This window comes from Gopherus flavomarginatus, chromosome 2, assembly GCF_025201925.1.
Source record: "Gopherus flavomarginatus isolate rGopFla2 chromosome 2, rGopFla2.mat.asm, whole genome shotgun sequence".
Classification (NCBI taxonomy): domain Eukaryota; kingdom Metazoa; phylum Chordata; order Testudines; family Testudinidae; genus Gopherus; species Gopherus flavomarginatus.
This window is the reverse complement of record NC_066618.1, coordinates 3,258,385-3,277,288: the sequence shown is the minus strand read 5'-3', so window position 1 is coordinate 3,277,288 and position 18,904 is coordinate 3,258,385. Positions and strand designations below refer to the sequence as shown.

Here is an 18,904-nt window from a genome sequence, read left to right as displayed (position 1 = left end):
TAAAACAGCTTGGATGCAATGAATAAGTAAAATGTTGAAAATGCCAACAAAACTCTGAGGAGCTCTTAAAAGTTCTGCCTCTTTCTCATGTAGTTCTGTTTTGTAACCAGAACTTGACACATCTTCATCTCCGACCTCAGTCCTGGCTTCCTACCATGCCTGGCTGACTTTGGGCAGTGTAGCTCTCTCATCATCTGATATATTCTCTCCTCCCCCCGCATTTTCAGGTGAAGAGACTTTCTTTAAAAATCAAGCATTTTATTTAAATCCTTGTCTGGATTCTAGGGTGGCAGGGACTTTCGTACTTGGTGCTTCATCCAGTGCGAAGAGCAGCCTCTAGATCAAGGGTCGGCAACCTTTGAGAAGTGGTGTGCCGAGTCTTCATTTATTCACTCTAAGTTAAGGTTTCATGTGCCAGTCATACATTTTAATGTTTTTAGAAGGTCTCTTTCTATAAGTCTATAATATATAACTAAACTATTGTTGTATGTAAAGTAAATAAAGTTTTTTAAATGTTTAAGAAGCTTCATTTAAATTAAATTAAAATGCAGAGCCCCCCCAGAGTGGTGGCCGGGACCTGGGCAGTGTGAGTGCCGCTGAAAATCAGCTCGTGTGCCACCTTCAGCACACCTGCCATAGGTTGCCTACCCCTGCTCTAGATGCTAATGTATGCAAATAATAATAATCCTTTATTCTATCAGGTGAAGGGGCTTCTGTCAGATCTGCGGATTAGCATCATGGTGAAGGTTCTGTGAGCATGGAGCTGACCAAGGAAATAAAATTTAAAAAAATAAATAAAATAAATTTAAATAAATAAGAAGTTATTGGGAAGATCTGCAGAGAAGTTTTTCCGGAGTCCTGAGGTTGGAATGCCCTCAGAGAGGCAGGGCAGCTCAGAAAGACAACAGGAGAACACTGCAGAGATCAGACCTGGGAAATCTACTCCGTGTGAGGCAGGTTCTGGTGAACTCCCGCCAAAACCCCAGCCCTGCACAAGACAGAAATCGAAGAGCTTCACTTACAAGACTGTTGATAAATCTCACCCGAAATGTCACACTGTAGAGAAAGTATATCCTTGCACTGAATGTGACAAAAGCTTTCCTGATCAAGCACGACTGACTAGTCACTACAGAATCCACTCGGGAGAGAGGCCGTATCAGTGCACTGTGTGTGGGAAATGATTCAGCCACCAGCCTATTCTCATCAAGCATCACAGAATCCACATGGGGGAGCGGCTGTATAAATGTACAGAATACAAGAAAAGCTTCAATGAGAAATCCAAGCTGACCAACCACTACACAATCCACACCGGAGAGAGACCCTATGCTTGTAAAGAGTGTGGGAAAAGTTTCTGGCTGAAGATGAGTTTTATAAATCACCAGATAAGTCATGGCAAAGAGAAGCCTTATCAGTGCGCCTTGTGTGACAAAAGCTACATCCAAAAGAAACACCACCTACGTCACCAGTGAGTCCATACAGGAGAGAGACCCTATGCCTGTACCATTTGTGAGAAGAGCTTCATCACCAAATCCAAATTGACCAGTCACTACCGTATCCACATGGGAGAGAAGCCCTACAAATGCCCTGAGTGCAGGAAGAGCTTCAGACTGAGGAAGACTTACCTGCGCTAGCATAGTCACGCGCAAGAGCGACCTTACAAGTGTAGTGACTGTGAGAAAAGCGTCAGCTGCCAGTTGGGCCTTATCCGACATCAGACTGTCCATACAGGAGAGAAGCCTTATAAGTGTGTGGAATGTGGAAAGAGCTTCAGCTGCCAGTCAGGCCTTATTAGAGATCAAAAGGTCCATACTAGAGAGAAGCCTTATAAATGTGTGGAATGCAGCAAGAGCTACGTTCAGAAGGAGTGTCTGCTAAGCCACCAGCTCATCCACACAGGAGAGCAGCCCTACACCTGCGCTATCTGTGGTGAACACTTCAGGCTCAGGATTGGTGCAACCATTTAGGCGAACTAGGCGGTTGCCTAGGGCGCCGAGATTTGGGGGCGCCTATAATAACCTTAGTCCCAGATTTGGACCTTAGCGTCCAAAATATGGGGGTTAGCATGAAAACCTCCAAGCTTAGTTACCAGCTTGGACCTGGTACCTGCTGCCACCACCCAAAAAATTAGAGTGTTTTGGGGCACTCTGGTCCCCCTGAAAAACCTTCCCTGGGGACCCCAAGACCCAAATCCCTTGAGTCTCACAACAAAGGGAAATAATCCTTTTTCCCTTCCCCCCTCCAGGTGCTCCTGGAGAGATACACAGACACAAGCTCTGTGAATCCAAACAGAGTGAATCTCCCTCTCTGTTCCCAATCCTGGAAACAAAAAGTACTTTCCTATTCCCCCAGAGGGAATGCAAAGTCAGGCTAGCAATCCAACACACAAATCTCCCCGATTCCTTCCTCCCACCAATTCCCTGGTGAGTACAGACTCAATTTCCCTGAAGTAAAGAAAAACTCCAACAGGTCTTAAAAGAAAGCTTTATATAAAAAAGAAAGAAAAAATACAAATAGTCTCTTTGTATTAAGATGACACAATACAGGGCAATTTTTTAAAAGAATATTGAATAAACAGCCTTATTCAAAAAGAATACAAATCAAAGCACTCCAGCACTTATATTCATGCAAATACCAAAGAAAAGAAACCATATAACTTACTATCTGATTTCTTTGTCCTTACACTTAGAAACAGAAGACTAGAAAGTAGAACTACTTCTCCAAAGCTCAGAGAAAGCAGGCAGCCAGAAAACAAAGACACAGACACTCAATTCCCTCCACCCAAAGTTGAAAAAATCCAGTTTCCTGATTGGTCCTCTGGTCAGGTGCTTCAGGTGAAAGAGACATTAACCCTTAGCTATCTGTTTATGACACGCCCCCCAAATTGCAGACAGTGGGGAAGCTCACTGGCGGCGATTTCCTTCTAGAACTTGAAAATAAACAGATTAATACAACACATACACCTTTACATATACTCCTAAGTATATAACTAACAGACTTCTACATTTTAAGAACACTTTTTAACGACTGAATCCTGGGAAACTCTCACGGGAGAGTGCATCAGCTACTTTGTTAGAAGCTCCTGTGATGTGTTGAATTTCAAAATCAAAATCTTGGAGAGCTAAACTCCAACGAAGAAGTTTCTTGTTGTTCCCCTTGGCAGTATGAAGCCACTTTAGTGCAGCATGGTCAGTTTGTAGTTGGAACCGCCGTCCCCAAACATATGGGCGTAGCTTTTCCAGGGCGTACACAATGGCATAGCATTTCTTTTTACTGACTGACCAGTGACTTTCCCTCTCAGACAGTTTTTTGCTGAGAAACACGACAGGATGGAAGTTGTGATCTGTTGCTTCCTGCATGAGCACTGCTCCTATACCACGCTCAGATGCATCTGTGGTTACTAGGAATGGCTTGTCAAAGTCCGGGGCCCTGAGCACAGGGTCAGACATGAGCGTTGCCTTAAGTTGGGTAAAGGCCTTTTGACACTCATTAGTTCACTTAACTGCATTTGGCTGGGTCTTTTTGGTCAGGTCGGTCAGTGGGGCAGCGATTTGGCTGTAGTGTGGTACAAATCGCCTGTAGTATCCGGCCAAGCCTAAGAAGGATTGGACCTGCTTCTTGGACCGTGGGACAGGCCACTTTTGGATAGCATCCACCTTGGCCTGTAGGGGGTTTATGGTTCCTCGACCCACCTGGTGCCCCAGGTAAGTCACTCTGTTTTGGCCTATTTGACACTTTTTGGCCTTAACAGTTAGTCCTGCCTGCCTGAGGCGCTCAAAGACCTTTTTCAGGTGTAGTAGGTGTTCGGGCCAGGAGTCTGAAAAAATGGCCACATCATTGAGGTAGGCAACTGCAAATTCTCCCAGTCTAGCTAGTAGACCATCTACCAGCCTCTGGAAGGTGGCGGGTGCATTTCGAAGGCCGAAAGGAAGGACATTGAATTCATACACCCCCGCATGGGTGACGAATGCTGACCTCTCCTTGGCAGGTTCATCTAGCGGTACTTGCCAGTACCCCTTGGTTAAGTCTATTGTAGAGATGAACTGGGCACGTCCCAACTTTTCCAATAGCTCATCGGTACGTGGCATTGGATAGTTGTCCGGACGAGTTACAGCATTTAGCTTACGGTAGTCCACGCAAAAGCGTATTTCCCCATCTGGTTTGGGTACCAGAACCACTGGAGATGCCCAGGCACTGGTAGATGGGCGGATTATACCCATCTGTAGCATGTTCTGGATCTCCTGTTCTATAGCAGCTTGGGCATGAGGAGACACTCGGTAGGGTGGGGTTCTGAAGCGCCGACGGGCATGATCTGGGGTTATCCCCATCCTGTATCTGGCCTTGGTTAGGAAAAGTTTATAGTCATTCATTTGGTGCTTAGGCATTTCAGCTGCCACCTCTGCTAAAGGTCCACTGAGCTGTGATCTCAATTCTACCATGTACTGGTCTTCGGGAATGCTGTACCCAAGACAGGCTCTTTCAAAATTTTCCAAGAAGGCCTCGGTGTCATCACCTGCCTTGTAGGTGGGAAATTTCCTGTGCTGTGGAGCAATATTTGGCGCCGGGATGTTAGGGTTGGCTGGCACAGGCAGCCCAGCTTTTGCCAACTCCAGTTCATGTTTTCTCTGTTTTTCCTTCTCTTCATTCTCTTTTTGTTGTTTTTCCAGTTGCTGTTTGTGTTTTTCCATCTCTCGCCTGTGTTCAGCTTCTTTGATTTGTTCCTCAGCCTTCATTTTTGTCTTGGTAGACATGGTTCCTGTTTTCTTGTGTTGGGGTGCCCTCCGGTGTTTATCTTCTGAACTGCAGGTTCTGTTGCCTCCTGAAGTCTGCCTAGCAACAGTGCCTTTAGCTAATCTTCAATGTCAAGTAAACCTGAAAAACCACTTTATTTGCATTCATATAGTGCTGGTATGACTCTCAATGGGAGTGCTATTGTGTGACAAAAGACTGTTAATAGTCCTTAACGACTTCTGCTTAACATGCAAGCCACAAACTGCGAGAGAGAGCAGAAAAAAAAAATTCTCTCTGGTTCCCTTTTAAAACCAACTGCTTCTCTCTGCTAAAAAGCCCTTAGCAGAGAAACGAAAAATATAATATTTCTACTGGCTTCTGGATTCTGTCTATCTCCCACCAGCTGCACACCATATAATAACCTTAGTCCCAGATTTGGACCTTAGCGTCCAAAATATGGGGGTTAGCATGAAAACCTCCAAGCTTAGTTACCAGCTTGGACCTGGTACCTGCTGCCACCACCCAAAAAATTAGAGTGTTTTGGGGCACTCTGGTCCCCCTGAAAAACCTTCCCTGGGGACCCCAAGACCCAAATCCCTTGAGTCTCACAACAAAGGGAAATAATCCTTTTTCCCTTCCCCCCTCCAGGTGCTCCTGGAGAGATACACAGACACAAGCTCTGTGAATCCAAACAGAGTGAATCTCCCTCTCTGTTCCCAATCCTGGAAACAAAAAGTACTTTCCTATTCCCCCAGAGGGAATGCAAAGTCAGGCTAGCAATCCAACACACAAATCTCCCCGATTCCTTCCTCCCACCAATTCCCTGGTGAGTACAGACTCAATTTCCCTGAAGTAAAGAAAAACTCCAACAGGTCTTAAAAGAAAGCTTTATATAAAAAAGAAAGAAAAAATACAAATAGTCTCTCTGTATTAAGATGACACAATACAGGGCAATTTTTTAAAAGAATATTGAATAAACAGCCTTATTCAAAAAGAATACAAATCAAAGCACTCCAGCACTTATATTCATGCAAATACCAAAGAAAAGAAACCATATAACTTACTATCTGATTTCTTTGTCCTTACACTTAGAAACAAAAGACTAGAAAGTAGAACTACTTCTCCAAAGCTCAGAGAAAGCAGGCAGCCAGAAAACAAAGACACAGACACTCAATTCCCTCCACCCAAAGTTGAAAAAATCCAGTTTCCTGATTGGTCCTCTGGTCAGGTGCTTCAGGTGAAAGAGACATTAACCCTTAGCTATCTGTTTATGACAGCGCCAAAAAGCGCCCCCAAATTTTGTTTTAAATGGTTGACCGGCCGCTGCTCCTGGGACAGAGAGGGAGTCTGAGCTGCCGGTGGCAGCCGGCAGCCCAGGGTGTCCCCCGGGTCAGGGCGCGGCTGCGGCAGCCCGCAGCCCAAGGGGTCCCCTGGGTCAGTGCGCCGCTGCAGCAGCCGGCAGGCCAGGGGTCCCCTGGGTCAGGGCGCCGCCGCAGCAGCCGGCAGGCCAGGGGTCCCCTGGGTCAGGGCGACTCTCCGGCAGCCCGCAGCCCAGGAGGTCCCCGGGTCAGGGTGCCGCTGCGGCAACCCGCAGCCCAGGGGGTCCCCGGGTCAGGGCGCCGCCGCCGCAGCCCACAGCTCAGGGTGTCCCCCGAGTCAGCGCACCGCTGAGGCAGCCAGCAGCCCAAGGGGTCCCCCGGGTCAGCGCACCGCCACTGCAGCCGGCAGCCCAGGGGATCCCCTGGCCCAGGGAAACCCTGGGCTGCCGGCTGCCGCGGAGGCGCCCTGACCCTGGGTCAGCGCACACCGCCGCGGCAGCCGGCAGGCGGGGGCCCCCCTGGGTCAGGGCGCCGCCGCGGCAGCCGGCAGGCGGGGGCCCCCCTGGGTCAGGGCGCCGCCGCGGCAGCCGGCAGGCCAGGGGGTCCCCCGGGTCAGGGCGCCGCCGCGGCAGCCGGCAGGCCAGGGGGTCTGTAATAACCTGGTGCACCTGAGGGTATTTCAGGCTCTGGCTGAGCCTTTTGGGTATGGCTGTCTGTTGCTTCTGCCAGTTTTGGCTCGCTGGCGCCCTCTGGCGTTGAGTTTGAAGATGGGGTTGCACTTGCTGGTGCTGGTTGCTGTTCCAGTTCCGGGCCTGGGACTGGAGGTGCTGTGGCTGTTTCAGTGGTTGGCATGGAATCCGGGTCCACTACCTCTGTCTGGGTCTCTGGTAACACAGACGGGGCCTCTGTGGACGGTTCAGGAACAGGAATGGGTCTGGAAGCTTGCCTGGTTTGGCTACGTGTAACCATTCCCACTTTCTTGGCCCGCCTCACCTGGTTGGCCAAGTCTTCCCCCAGTAGCATGGGGATAGGATAATTGTCATAGACTGCAAAAGTCCACATTCCTGACCAGCCTTTGTACTGGACAGGCAGTTGAGCTGTAGGCAAGTCTACAGCTTGTGACATGAAGGGGTAAATTGTAACTTTGGCCTTTGGGTTGATGAATTTGGGGTCAACGAAGGATTGGTGGATAGCTGACACTTGTGCCCCCGTGTCTTTCCACGCAGTAACCTTCTTTCCGCCCACTCTCAAATTTTCCCTTCGCTCCAAGGGTATTTGAGAGGCATCCGGGCCTGGGGATCTTTGGTGTGATGGTGGTGTAATGAATTGCACTCGCATGGTGTTCTTGGGACACTTGGCCTTGATATGTCCCAGTTCATTACACTTAAAGCATCTTCCATCTGATGGGTCACTGGGCCGAGGTGAGTTACTGGAGACTGGTGAGGTTGAAGGGTAGGGTATCTGTGGCTTTACTTGGGTGGTATGTGGGGTCTTTGGCTGTCCTTGGTTGTAGGGTTTATGGTCTGTGTGCCCCCTGGGGTAATCGTTCCCCTTGACAGTAGCTTTCTTGCTTTCTGCCAGTTCCATCCATTTGGCTCCAATCTCCCCCGCCTCAGCGATATCTTTGGGATTTCCATCTTGTATGTACCGTGTGATGTCTTCAGGAACACCATCCAAGAACTGCTTCATTTGTATGAGGAGGTTCAGTTCTTCCAAGGTTTGAATGTTGTTTCCTGTTATCCAGGCCTCATAGTTTTTTGCAATGTAGTAGGCGTGTTTGGGAAATGACACCTCGGGTTTCCACTTTTGGGTTCTGAAGCGCCGACGGGCATGATCTGGGGTTATCCCCATTCGGTATCTGGCCTTAGTTTGAAAAAGTTTATAGTCATTCATTTGCAGCTTAGGCATTTTAGCTGCCACCTCTGCTAAAGGTCCACTGAGCTGTGACCTCAATTCTACCATGTACTGGTCTTCGGGGATGTTGTACCCAAGACAGGCTCTTTCAAAATTTTCCAAGAAGGCCTCGGTGTCATCACCTGCCTTGTAGGTGGGAAATTTCCTGTGCTGTGGAGCAATATTTGGCGCTGGGTTGTTAGGGTTGGCTGGCACAGGCAGCCCAGCTTTTGCCAACTCCAGTTCATGTTTTCTCTGTTTTTCCTTCTCTTCATTCTCTTTTTGTTGTTTTTCCATTTCTTTTTGGTGTTTTTCCATTTCTCGGTGGTGGGCCGCCTCCTCTTCTTCTTGCTTCCTTCTGTGGGCCAACTCTTCTTCTGCTTGTTTCCTTCGGTAGGCCACCTCTTCTTCTTCTAGTTTTCTTTTGTGTGCTGCCTCCTTGGCTGCCTCTTTGGCTGCCTGTTCTCTTTGGTAGGCTGCCTGTTCTCTTTGGTAGGCTGCCTCTTTGATCTGTTCTTCTCTTTCTTTCATCTCCATCTCTTTTTGTTTTATTTCCAGTTGTCGCCTGTGTTCAGCTTCTTTGATTTGTTCTTCGGCGTCGATTTTTGCCTTAGAAGTCATGGTTCCTGTTTTCTTGTGTTGGGGTGCCCTCCGGTGTTTATCTTCTGAACTGCAGGCTCTGTTCCCTCCTGGAGTCTGCCTAGCAACAGTGCTTTTTTCCTTTTCTCTCTCTAGCTAATGTTCAATGAAGGGAAACCAGAAAAACCACTTTATTTGCATGCATATAAGTGCTGGTACTTGCCTCCTAATGGGAGGGCTATTGCATGACAAAAGACCCTCACAGTCTCTTAATGGCTTCTCGCTTAACATGCAAGCCACAAACTGCCAGAGAGAGCAGAAAAAAAAATTCTCTCTGGTTCCCTTTTAAAACCAACTGTTTCTCTCTGCTAAAAAGCCCTTAGCAGAGAAAAGAAAAATATAATATTCCTACTGGCTTCTGGATTCTGTCTATATCCCACCCACTGCCACCATGTAATAACCTTAGTCCCAGATTTGGACCTTAGCGTCCAAAATATGGGGGTTAGCATGAAAACCTCCAAGATTAGTTACCAGCTTGGACCTGGTACCTGCTGCCACCACCCAAAAAATTAGAGTGTTTTGGGGCACTCTGGTCCCTCTGAAAAACCTTCCCTGGGGACCCCAAGACCCAAATCCCTTGAGTCTCACAACAAAGGGAAATAATCCTTTTTCCCTTCCCCCCTCCAGGTGCTCCTGGAGAGATACACAGACACAAGCTCTGTGAAACTACACAGAGAGACTCCCCCTCTCTGTTCCCAATCCTGAAAACAAAAAGTACTTTCCTATTCCCCCAGAGGGAATGCAAAATTAGGCTAGCAATCCAACACACAGATCTCCCCTTGACTTTTTTCTCCCACCAATTCCCTGGTGAGTACAGACTCAATTTCCCTGAAGTAAAGAAAAACTCCAACAGGTCTTAAAAGAAAGCTTTATATAAAAAGAAAGAAAAATACAAATGGGCTCTCTGTATTAAGATGATACAATACAGGGTCGATTGCTTAAAAGAATATTGAATAAACAGCCTTATTCAAAAAGAATACAAATCAAAGCACTCCAGCACTTATATTCATGCAAATACCAAAGAAAAGAAACCACAGAACTTACTATCTGATCTCTTTGTCCTTACACTTAGAAACAGAAGACTAGAAAGTAGAACTACTTCTCCAAAGCTCAGAGAAAGCAGGAAGACAAAAGACTTAGACACAAACTCCCTCCACCCAGAGTTGAAAAAATCCGGTTTCCTGATTGGTCCTCTGGTCAGGTGCTTCAGGTGGAAGAGACATTAACCCTTAGCTATCTGTTTATGACAGGGTCCCCCTGGTCAGGGTGCCGCCGTGGCAGCCAGCAGCCCAGGGAGTCCCCTGGGTCAGGGCTCCTCTGTGACTGCCCAGAGGTTCAGGCTGCCGGCGGCACGCTGACCCAGGGGAATCCCTGGGCTGCTAACAGAGGCTCAGAAATCAGAATCCCTCTCCCTCCCAGAGCAGGGGCTCCAGCCTATGCAATTTTTCTCATGGGGGGGGCCTGGGCAGAGCTGCGCAGCTCTGCTTAGCGCATGTGGTAGGAGCCCTGCGATGGCGCAACACAAGGGCTTCCGGAGGAAAGCGGGGGCTGCCCCCTGGCTCAGCCTCCACATCAGCCCCAGCGAGGGGCAGGAGAAGAAAAGAGCCTCAGCGGTGGTCTGGTGGAGTGGAGGAAGAAAGAAGACCCTGACGCTCATGTGCTGGGCAAGGTAAGCAAGTGCTTCCCCATAGCTCGGCCTCAGGCGCCTGTGCTCCTGCCCCCTTGGTCCTTGGCTGGTCCCTGCTCCTGCTCCCCTTGTATGTGGGCGGCTCGAGAGAACAGCAGCCTGCAGAGCTGAGCTGCCCCAGTGCCCCCAGGCACCACCCTTGACCCCATCCCCCCCACAGCCCTGACCCCCAGCTCTGAGCCCAGCCCCTCTGAGCTGGACACCACCCTGACCCCATCTCCCCACATTCCTGAGCCTAGCCCCTGTGAGCTGGGCACCCCTGAACCCAGAGCCCAGCTCCCCTCCCAACCCTGGGCAACAACAGCACCACCCCCAGGCAGCGACAGCCCATTGGTACCAACTATCACAATCACCCATCATCTGCCCATTATGTAATTGCAAATGTATACAGACCATTACAGCTTTTAATGTTTTTAAATAATGTATTTAGTGTATTTTCAAATTATTACAAGTTAATTTTTGAATGTATTTCACTAGTTATTTTTTACATTTCCTAATACATGTTACTATAGTATTGCAAATGTTTTATGGAAGGGGCCCCCAATTTTGCTTTGCCCAAGGCCCCCTGAATCCTCTGGGCAGCCCTGTCTGAGTTTTAAGCTCTGCTGCTGTGTTTTGCCTGCAACAGGCAGGCCTAAGCCTGTGAGTGACCCCCACAGCAGCTGCCTGAAGAAGTGCTTGGGGGAATCCTGCAGAAGGAGCGTGATATTTGTTTGAGTTCTCTCCTCATGGAGGCTGTGCTCCACTTGGTGCAGGACAGCAGTCTCAGCAGGACTCTAGGCCCAGCACCTTGCCTCAGTTTGTGGACTTGTACTGCACCCATCACCGGGCTCAGTCTGGCACCGTTACCCCTCACCAGTGCCCAAGAAGCCGTCAAAAAAGTTGGATGGACTGGTTAGGTTAGTTGTCGTGCTGTTGCTTGGCCAGTGTAGAGACCACTGAATGCATAATATTCCTCTGTGATGTTCTGTCCTGAGCACAATTGGCATGTTATGAGGTAGTGCCTGTGAGGGACAGGTGTCTGTTTATGTCATCCAGCCATCGTGTCTTAGGTCTTCTGGGGGGGGGGGGGGGGAGCTTTTCCATCCTGCTTTCATTGGATCAAAGTGAAAGATTATTTTCACAGGGAAATTAGTAGGCATTTAGAGCAGATGAACATACCACCACAGAGAGCACTTGGCAACCATTTGAGTGTGTGTGACCTATTTAGTTAGAAAATGGAATTTTTCATTCAAATTGAGTTTGTACCATTTGATGTTTTTAATCATTTGGAGGTGCATGGCGAGTTGGGCAGAATGGGTTCCGCAGCACTCCCAGTCAGATTTTGATATGAAGGAAGGACATATACGTGACTAAAAAAGGTGTATTTCTGATTACAATCAACATTGCTTAATTTTAAGGGAAAGTCATCTTGATCTCTTAATCAATATTTAAGTCAAACAGTTGATGAAATTCAAATAGTTAATTATAGTAAGTGACACGCATTCTCTATCCTTTACTTTTAATAGTGAACAAGAAAAAGGACTGATAGGAATAAAATTTCATTTTTTTTCATTTACAGTTGATGCAGCCTCATGGCAGATTAAAAAAAAAAGGTCTGGGGCACAATTTCGTGACCGTGTATTGTGTATAATGTATGTGATTTTTTTTTTTGTGGGGGGAGGGGGGGCGCAAGATGGAAGTTTCGCCTAGGGTGCAAAATATCCTTGCACCAGCCCTGTTCAGGCTAAAGATGACTTTTGTAAAGCACCAAAGGAATCATGCAAAAGTGGACCCTGGTCAGCACAGCCTGTCCTTTAAAACTTGAATGGTCACTGAGGTTGGTACAGTACAGCAGGCGACTTACACAGCAGGAGGCTGTTTAAACACACTGATGGTGACAGACACTAAATTTGAAAGGACTATCCTCGTCCATAATGCCAACTTCCCCATGTAGCAAAGGGACTGTCTAAATGTAGATGGGGAACGCCTGAGAGAGGCTCAACATCCACTACTGTCGTCAGATTCATTTAGTTTCTGAGCCTTGGCACCTTTCAGGATGTGGCCCAGAAAAACCCGAACAATGCTGAGGCCAAGAAACTTTATTGGTAAATGGTCCCTTAAAGACCTTCCAAAAGGTTCTCTTCGTGGCACAATCCTCTGTAGGCTCCTTGGGGCTTGTTACAGCAATTAAAGACCAAACTTCTTGATATGAAAATGGGGGGGGGGGAATATTTTGCACTTATAAATATAGAGTGGAGAGTTGGATTCCCAGTACTCTCACTCCTCTCTCCACTTTAAAACCTGAGAAGTCATTTGATGTGGGATTATTCATCTCTACAAAGTAAAAGGCAGCTACAGTTCTACATGCAAAGAAAGTAGCAGTGAAAGGAAGATGGGAACCAAAATCTGCTCAAGAAATAACTGGTGAAAAAATCCTATTCAACCCGTGTTATTTCAATCAGCTTTAAAGCCTAGGACAACTCATCAACTATCTAATCATTAGAGGGGTTTATCATGAAATTACATTACCTGTGCTTGGATATGGGAAGTTTCTTTCCATCCCACTTTAAACAACTCCCACAAATCCAGGAAATCTGTGTGTTGACTTTATAAAAACTAAGTGCGTAAAAATATCTGCTGGGGTGGTAAGCAGGAAAGCCTGGCCACTGACTTATAGTATGTCTTATGAGGCTTTCTGAGATGTTTTTATGATCCTAAGCACTCAAATTTAATAAATGAGAAGTAAAACTGAAACCTAGTTTTCTTCTCCAGACCTGAAAAAGAGTGCTGTGAAGTTTGAAAGCTTCTCCCTTCCATCAACAGAGGTTGGTTCACCTGGTCTCTCTCAAGTGAAACTGGGTTATTTAGGAATTTAAAAAACTCTGTTTTTACAGTGTGCGTCTCTAAATTAGTGGTGGTTTCATAATGGGTGTAGACCAGAGGTCGGCAACCTTTCAAAAGTGGTGTGCCAAGTCTTCATTTATTCACTCTGATTTAAGGTTTCGCGTGCCGGTAATACATTTTAACATTTTTAGAAGGTCTCTTTCTATAAGTCTATAATATAAAACTAAACTATTGTTGTCTGTAAAGTAAATAAGGTTTTTAAAATGTTTAAGAAGTTTCATTTAAAATTACATTAAAATGCAGAGCCCCCTGGGCCGGGCAGTGAGAGTGCCACTGAAAATCAACGTGTGTGCTGCCTTCAGCACGTGTGCCATAGGTTGCCTACCCCTGGTGTAGATAAACCTCTGCATTAAGCATCTTCTCATCACTTTCATATGACTTTGTATTATGCCTCTTCATATAACCTTGTATTAAGTCTTTCCATATATAACCTCTGTTTTCATACAACTTTGTATCAAGGCCTTTGATATAGGAACTCTGCATCAAATCGTTATATAGAAACTTTGTACTGAGCCTTGGTATAATGTTATAGAATAAGATCTCCCCCCTTTTAATCAATTGCCCTGTTGAGTGAATGAGTAAGGAAGGCAGGCACCTCTAGACAGGTGCAACAGTTGGAGGGGGATGGAAGCCAGACCCAAAACCAATAAAACTTGTAAAGAAAATCAGACATATTGATGGCCTCGGAGTTAGAAGCGAGCACCTTCTTTTGAAAACACCCTCTTTGAAAATAAATATGGCAGCATGAAGACAACACTCGGCCAGAAGCACCACAGATGACCAACTGACACAAACACAGATTTTGCATCTGATACAAATTTGCGTGAGAGGGAAGCTGCTATAGATGTGAGATGTCTTGCAGAGGATCCCAGGTCTTATCTTGTCAACATGGGAGCATCAATCCGGATCGACAGAAGCCCGGTTCCACCCCTCCCCCATCTAACTCATCTGGCCAGTGCAGTTAAGGGGAGCAACTAGTTGGTAACAACAACAAGACAGTGTGTGCATGTGAGTGCATGAGTGTAATATATGAGATATGCATATGATACAGTGTTGATTGATACCTATATTACCAGTAAATGTAGCGCTTTGCCTTATCGCCCCTGAAAAGATCCTGTGCAGTACTTTAACTACAACATGGGCTCTTCAGTTCTCAGATGACACAAACGTAGGGGGGTTGCCAGTACTTTGGAGGATAGAGCTAAAATTCAGAGGGATCTTGATAAATTGAAGAACTGGTCTATAGACAACAAAATGAAATTCAACAAACAAATATAAAGTACTACATAAACCAAATGCACAAGTACAGAATGGGGGGAAACTGGCTTGGCAGCTGCACTGCTGAGAAGGATCTGGGTATTCTGGTGGCTTATAATCTCAGCATGAGTCAGCAATACGATCCTGTTGCAAAAAAAGCAACTGCAATTTTAGGTTTCATTAACAGAGGCCTAACATGCAAGTTATGGGAGGTGGTGATAGTACCACTCTACCCAACACTGGTTAGGCCTCAGCTTGAGTACTGTGTCCAATCTTGGTCACCATTTATAAAAAGGATATACTGAAACTGGAAAGGATCCAGAGGCAAGCAACAAAGATGATCAAAGGGATGGAACACAAGCCATATGAGCAAAGGCTGGAAGAACTGGGTATGTTTAGTTTGGAAAATAGGAGATTAAGGGGGAGACAGGATAGTGGTCTTCAGATATGAAGGCTGCCATAAAAAAGATGGAGAAAAGTTCTCTTTTGCCACAGAGGTCTGACAAGAGGCATTGGGTTAAAACTACAGCAGAGCAGACAGATTAAATCTCAGGAAGAACGGCCTCACTGTAAAAACAGTAGGACAAAGGAACAGACGCCTGGAGAGGGTGTGGAAGCTTCTTCAATGGAGGTTTTCAATAGGAGGCCGGGTAGTCATCTGTCTTGGATGGTTTAAACACAACAAATCCTGCATCTTGGCAGGAGGTTAGACTAGATGACCCTTGCGGTCCATTCTGACCCTGTGGTTCTATGATTCTAGGAGCCAAAGGTGTAACAAGATCCAGTAGCTGGAAGCTGAAGCTAGACAAATTCAGACTAGAAATAAGGCAGTAATTTTTAACGGTGAGGGTGATTAGCCATTGGAACAATTTATCAAGTGTTGTAGTTGAATTTTAAATCACTGGCAATTTTTAAATCAAAATTGGATGTTTTTCTAAAAGAGCTGCTGTATGTGAAACAGAAGTTAATTCAGGGAAATCCTGTAGTGGAATGTAGGTGGTCAGACTAGATGATCGCAATTGACTTTACAATCTGTGGGCTTGTCTACATCACAAAGTTGCAGCGCTGGTGAGGGGGTTACAGCGCTGCAACTTAGGAGGTGTACACATCTGCAGGGCACCACCAGCGCTGCAACTCCCTGTTTGCAGCGCTGGCCGTACTCCCGTTTTGTCTCGGGTGTAGAGGATCCAGCGCTGGTGATCAAGTATAGACACTTACCAGCGCTTTTCTTGACCTCCGTGGAATAAGCAGGTATCCCAGCATACCTGAGGAAGCCTCTGGTAATCAAGCTGGTCTCCTTCCCCGGCTTGCTCTCGCGTTCCCCGAACCCCGAGCAAGCAGGTCTCCTTCCCTGAGGTTTGCTGGGTGGTTCCGGGAACGCGAGAGCAAACCGCGGCGAAGATGGTCTCCTTCCCCGGTTTGCTCTCGCGTTCCCCGAACCCCCGAGCAAGCAGGTCTCCTTCCCTGCGGTTTGCTGGGTGGTTCGGGGAACGCGAGAGCAAACCGGGAAAGGAGACCAGCTTCGCCGCGGTTTGCTCTCGCGTTCCCCGAACAAGCAGGTCTCCTTCCCTGCAGTTTGCAGGGTGGTTCGGGGAACGCGAGAGCAAACCACGGCGAAGCTGGTCTCCTTTCCCGGTTTGCTCTCGCGTTCCCCGAACCCCCCTTGAAGCCGCCCAACAGCGCTGCAGTGTGGCCACATCTAACACCACTTGCAGCGCTGGTTGCTGTAAGTGTGGCCACTCTGCAGCGCTGGCCCTATACAGCTGTACTAATACAGCTGTAACAACCAGCGCTGCAAAATTGTAGATGCAGACATACCCTGTGAATAAAATCTAGAAACTGTGAAGGACTTTCCCGCTATGCAAGTTGCACTCCTAACTAAAGGGACCAGCCATCTGGAAACTCCTGCCCAATTCAGGACACTACACAACAGAACTCTTTGGTGGCAATGTCAGAGGGTAGCCACAGACTATCTGACAACATGCAAGCAGCATTAGCCATTCAGGATTCAAAGTTTGACAAGCTTGCTTAAGTAAACCAAACGTGCGTAAGGCGAAACCAGAACACTCTCTGTTTGTGCTTTGCAAAAAAATAAACTCTGAAAGCATTCAACAGCAAAACTAAATACTACTTGCATGATGCACCGGATAGTGAAATATCACAACCTTCTAAGCAATAAAACTGAGATCCTGAGAACATCAAATGAACACTGAGGATCCTATATTATTTTTTGAATACTGGCTACTAGAGATATTCATGTGAGATCCCAAAGTGGATCCACTTGCCTCTAAAAGGGCTTGTCATGTTCCTACAACAAGAGCAGAGCTGAAAGAACCTGACCTGGAACTGTGATCTATTGTGCATCTTACTTGAGCAACAGTGGAAAACATTCATTCACTTGCACTATACACTTACTTTTAAATAACCTGTAAATTACCACAATACTATTTTTTCTTGTCATACACTCCTTTTGACAATCTGCGGGTAACCATAATGTTAATATAGCTCAGTAAGCTAAGAATCCACTATGGTGATAACCTGTATCTTGCTCCACAGAGGGCAGAGACTTCATTGGACCTAACAGAAAATAAGGAAGTATATGGGACCTCATCAGCCCATTCAGAGCCAATGGCGATTATCTCTTAAACTGTTTTAACATAATGAATGAGTGGTTGGTATATTTAATGACATGCATCCAACGAAGTGAATATTCACCCATGAAAGCTTATGCTCCAATACGTCTGTTAGTCTAAAAGGTGCCACAGGACTCTTTGTCGCTTTTTAATAACCTTTGTCTAAAGTGACTTCTGCTATCCCTAAGTATTACTTCTAAAGGACAGTAAAGATCTCACCTAGACATTTAGGGCTTTGGAATATACTTTGTCTTGTTTCTTCCTGATGCAAAACATGGAAAGTATAAATTGGAATTGTGCCTGTTTTGTAATAAACATGAAACATTGTGGACAGAAGCATGTCAAGGGAGCACCATACTGCTTCAGGCTAATAAGTATAACCAGTTTATTTCAATTCAGATTTGCCAATCCCTTGCTGGATGGCTGAAATGTGAACTCTGATCTGAATCAGAACGGGCGTATATGCTGTGCTGCCTTTCAATTGGATTTTCAGTGCATCTGTACATGTACTATTCTTCTGCAATAGTATGCTAAATATACCTGGGCCATTTCACACTATTGAGATTAGCCATTTTTTTCTCTAAAGAAACATTTTAAGTGTGGGTGATGTTAAACACATGACCATCTACCCCACAGTCCAAACGGCAGAGGACATGAGCAAGGAGTGTTTGAACAATCAAACAGTGACAAGCAGATCTGATATCTATTAGAGTGCAGCAAGGGTTTTCTGAAAAAAGTAATTAAAACTCACCCATGCCCTGCTGCTTACAAAATACATGACAATGGCTAACTGGCTGATACGTTGCAACTGCTGCTAGTTCCACTAATGATAAACTTCTCACTGTTACCTTGTGCTTTCTCCACCGACCCATCCATCCACTCATTTGTTGTATTCACCTGTTGATGTGACACCTGAAGGCCCCGCAGAAGCCTGGGTGGATGTGGAATGCAGCTGTCCACTTACACTGGTGCTTCCAGCAAATTACCCACAAGGGAGCCTGTTGCTGCGGCTGGAGTGAAGGGAAACCAAGACTGAAGTGGATGGGTGTGGTAGGGGAAAGAGGGGAAGTGAGAGTGGGAGAGAAGGGGAAAAGGAGGAGTAGGGCCACAGGTGCTGGAACTTGGGGTGCTACTGCACCCCCTGGCTGGAAGTGGTTTCCATCATACACAGGGTTTACAGTTTGGTTCCATGGCTCTCTGCACCCCCACTATATAAATTGTTCCAGCCCCCGAATAGGGCCCAGATCCTCAAAGGCTCCAAACGGCCATGGATTTCGGGCTCTGAGGATGTGGGCTGGAGGCCAAGGCTCATGGGTGGGAGGAGAAAAGAGCTCCTGTCCGGGGTTCAGGCTGACAGTCAGTCACAGGGGCGGGAGGCCCCTTTCTTCTGCCGCTCACAGGTGCTAAAACTCTCCCTACCTGCACGGAGGGTGACCGGAGCCCAGTTAAAGGAACCGCCCTTTAGTTCGCGGCTTTGCCCCTCGGGTGGCCCCTACCCCCGGCCCGGCCCCGTTTTGAAGCCGTATTGACACGTGTGACAACCGCTAACAAAAGTCCCCGGCAACAAAGCGGCAGCCGCCGCCGGTTCCGAGCTTCCGCCGCCAGGGGCCGCTCCCGGCCCCGCAGCCAGGCCGCGGCTCCCTACCTCCCTCCCGGCTGCGCTCGCTCTGCTCCGCCCGGCAGCGGCGCCGGGACTCTGCCCAGCCCGGAGCGGGAGCGGAGCTCGGCCGGGCCGGGCCCGCTGGAGAAGCCCCGCCCGCCCGGGGGGGCCATGGCCGAGCGGGCCGCTGCCCAGGCAGGCCCGGAGCAGGGGCGCTGCGGTACGTAGCCCGGTGCCTGGCCCGCGGGCTCCTTGCAGAGCC

General features: G+C 47.3%; 1 protein-coding gene and 1 pseudogene across 1 annotated transcript in view; both read left to right on the top strand.

The window, feature by feature from the left end:
• Nucleotides 1-18,904, top strand: part of LOC127045835 (zinc finger protein 282-like) — a 91,034-nt gene that overhangs the window by 55,621 nt on the left and 16,509 nt on the right. The window lies entirely within an intron of this gene.
• Nucleotides 1,224-18,870, top strand: LOC127046006 (gastrula zinc finger protein XlCGF7.1-like; annotated as a pseudogene).